General features: G+C 47.8%; 1 long non-coding RNA gene across 1 annotated transcript; it reads right to left on the reverse strand.

Moving 5' to 3' along the window:
• Window positions 1–534: 534 nt before the first annotated feature.
• Window positions 535–1,759, reverse strand: LOC119271229. The gene is made up of 3 exons (XR_005134455.1): window positions 974–1,759; window positions 758–840; window positions 535–649 (listed from the first exon to the last, which is right to left on the reverse strand). It is a non-coding gene; the product is annotated as an uncharacterized LOC119271229 (long non-coding RNA).
• Between the last annotated feature and the right edge of the window lie 1,481 nt (window positions 1,760–3,240).

A 3,240-nucleotide genomic window follows, 5' to 3' on the forward strand; every position in this document is an offset into this window, starting at 1 on the left:
AATTTAATCTGGTTAAACTTGAATGCAAATATGTTGAGCCATGATAAAATAACATGATGCAATTACAATGCATGAGCATGACATCAACATAAGCACGGGCTGCAACATAACTATCCACCATATCAACAATGAATCATATCCAACTGGGCATGGCATACTGACTAGCATGAACATCACAAGTACATACTTCTTAGAAACATAGCATGACCACTAGCATCAACAATAAATATCATGCAAGAACATATCAACAATGTCATCATGCAAGCATTTAACCAACTGGATGTAATGAAACATGCATAACAATCGTACTCGAGACAGACGACAATCATGCACCAAAGACCATTACCAACATCAACATGTACTACTAGCAGGCATAAGCATATGAAAGGAATACCAGCAACTAGCAGGGCATGATCAGGTGCATAACAACATAGCAAGAAAGTAAGCACTAACCAAGAATCATTACCGAACAACGATAACCATATTTTAAACAAGCAAACAATTAATAAATATTCAAGTTGAAAACCATGGCTACTGCATGACTATCATGCAAGTGGGTATTGTGGCTTGCCTGCGGGTGACGGAGACTCCGGGAAGAAGTGCGGTGAAGCCGCGGAATGAAACGCCGGGCGGTTCTTTCTCGGAGGGCCTGATTTGAGGCAAGGGCAAAATGGTCATTTTCACTATGAGACCACCTAGTGAAAATGTTACCAAAAGATAGAGCTCGACGATGCAAAGAAGTGAGCGTTGGTTTCACCTCAATCTGAGTTACGGTTGCGGAGTTATGGGGTGTAGAAGATCAGGGACTTCTCTATAAAAATAATATTCAGAGACGGGTCCCTGAGTGGATAAGACATAAACAGATTTTAGAAAATACGCTTTCTGATTAGAAAATGTACTTTACGCCGAAGTAGAAACAAGATACGCTTTCAGAAACAGAGAACGTATTTTAGGGAAAGACATCTTCACTTACGTGGCGAGGCAGTGGCGGGATCAACGAGCAAGGGATGACAAGGGGGACCCACTTTATCCACTCCCTCCTCCTGTCTTCTTCCTCCTCCCGACAGGAAACAGAGGAGGGGCGGGGTCGAGCGTCCGGCGACGGGAGCGGCTGCTCCGGCAATCGACTCCGGTCATCGAGGGGCCAGCCGGGCGTGCCGGCGAGTGCCGCGGCCAGGGCAGGGCTAGACCGCACGCGGGGGAAACAGGACAAGGTGGTGGGGATGGCTCTGTCCGGGCGCGGCCGACGAGGGCCTTGGTGGCTCCAGCCGTCTCCGGCTAAGGCGAGACCATCGGCAGGCTTGGCGTGGCCTGCCGCATCCATCCCCGCGCAGAGGAGACGCCAGAGAGGAGCGGAGCGACCACGGCGAAGGGGAGAACAGAGGCGGCTCCGGCGGCCATTTTCTTGGGGGCGAGGTGCTCCGGTGACGGGGAGGCGAGGTGAGAGCTTGGGAGGGTTCGCCGTAGGGTGGAGGAGTCGTTGGTGGAGTCAGGAGGTGGAGGGGAGGCGCGGACAGCCGAAATCAAGGACGAGGCCGAGAGGAGAAGGCGGCGGACGAGCTTCGGGAGGCGCGGCCAGAGGCACTCCGGCGTCGAACGAGTGAGGTGGGGAGGACAGCGGGAAGGAGAGGAACACGTTGGAGGGGGCTAGAGGAGAAGAGGTGGACTATGCTCGCCGGAATCAAGAAGAGACCGAGGCGGCCATGGCGATCAGAGGCAAACTCCGGCGAGATCGGGCGACTCTGGTGGTCGAGGAGGCTTGGGGAGAGGCTGGTGAGGTGCGGAGGGGTTCGGGGGTCCTTAAATAGGCGCTGGGAAGAGCTCAAGAGCTCACGAGCGAGTTCCCGACCAAGCTTTAATGGCAGGCAGAGGCTGGGCATGGCACAGGCATGGCGTTTGCGACGCATTTATGACGAATGGCGACGAAGCAGAGGCACAGGGCGACATAGGAGCTCACGGGGCATCTACTAGACATGAATAGAGGTCGAGACGAGGAGGGAGGAGACGAGCACACTGGCCGGAACAAGCCAGAGCACGTGTTCAGCTATGACGCAAGTGTGATCACCATGCGCACTGGCGCAAGCGGCGCGCTTTGGAGTGGCCGATCATGTCCAGTAGATGGACCTTGGTGCCCTTGGTCCAACTGAAGAAATAATTGGGTCCAGGGGCAAAGAAGAGATTTGCACTTAGCTTCAAAGTAAATCAACACGGAGGTGCTTGTAACTTGTTGTGGTTAAACCAGCTTGGTAACATGGTAAATAGTTTGTCTGGCGATGATCACACACGAAGGTGATTTTGATCACAAAAAATCAGACTAAGAAGAGGAGTTTAGATGAGGGTTGTTGTAGAAAGTGCAAAACTGACCAAAATTAGGGATTTGGATGATACACTCACATACTTGATTTTCATGAGCTGAAATTTTTCATAGAGGGGTTATATGATGATATTAAGCCACCGTAAAAGTTTCATGGCATTTGGAAATACCAAAGTGCCACTTGCTTCACAAAGCTTCATTCTGGACAGAAACTTGGAAACATTGCACAGGGCAATTGGATTAACTAATTGAGCTAAAACTTGGAGGAGGAAGTTTAAATAGGTAGAATCATGTCCTGGCAAAGTTTCAGCTCAATTGAAGCAATATACAATATATTTGCTTCACAAACTGAAAATCTGATCAGAAACTAATATTTGGGGTTGGGCTCACATAGATGAGTGACATGATCTCTAATTTGGTGGAGAGTCACGATTTGATCATATGAAGGACCTTGCAAAATTTCAACTCATTTAGATATGCCTAGCTTGTACTTCCTTCACAATCACTTCCCTCAGACAGGAACTTTGAAAAATTGCTCAGGAATATTTACTAGGCAAATTGAGTTGAATTTTGGCATGAGGCAATTATTTGGACAGAAAAATATGTCCAAGAAGTTTGGGTTGAATAGGGAAAAGATAAATGGCACTTGCTTCACAAACTACCATTCAGGACAGAACATAAAAGGAATTAATTGAGCATGATGGGAAACATGGCCAATGATATATTTTGCCATATTTGAGGAAGATATGACTCAAAAAATTTATGAGAATTATTTGGGAACTTTAGGAGTGATAAAAATATAGGTTGCTTCACAACTTAGGGTTTTGAAGGGTTATTCCTTTATCAGAAAAGGAATATTCCCAACAAAAGAATTTTGGGTTAGGTCAAGGATGGAAATGACATGATCTTCGGATGATGATGAGGGT

This window comes from Triticum dicoccoides, chromosome 3A, assembly GCF_002162155.2.
Source record: "Triticum dicoccoides isolate Atlit2015 ecotype Zavitan chromosome 3A, WEW_v2.0, whole genome shotgun sequence".
Classification (NCBI taxonomy): Eukaryota; Viridiplantae; Streptophyta; class Magnoliopsida; order Poales; family Poaceae; genus Triticum; species Triticum dicoccoides.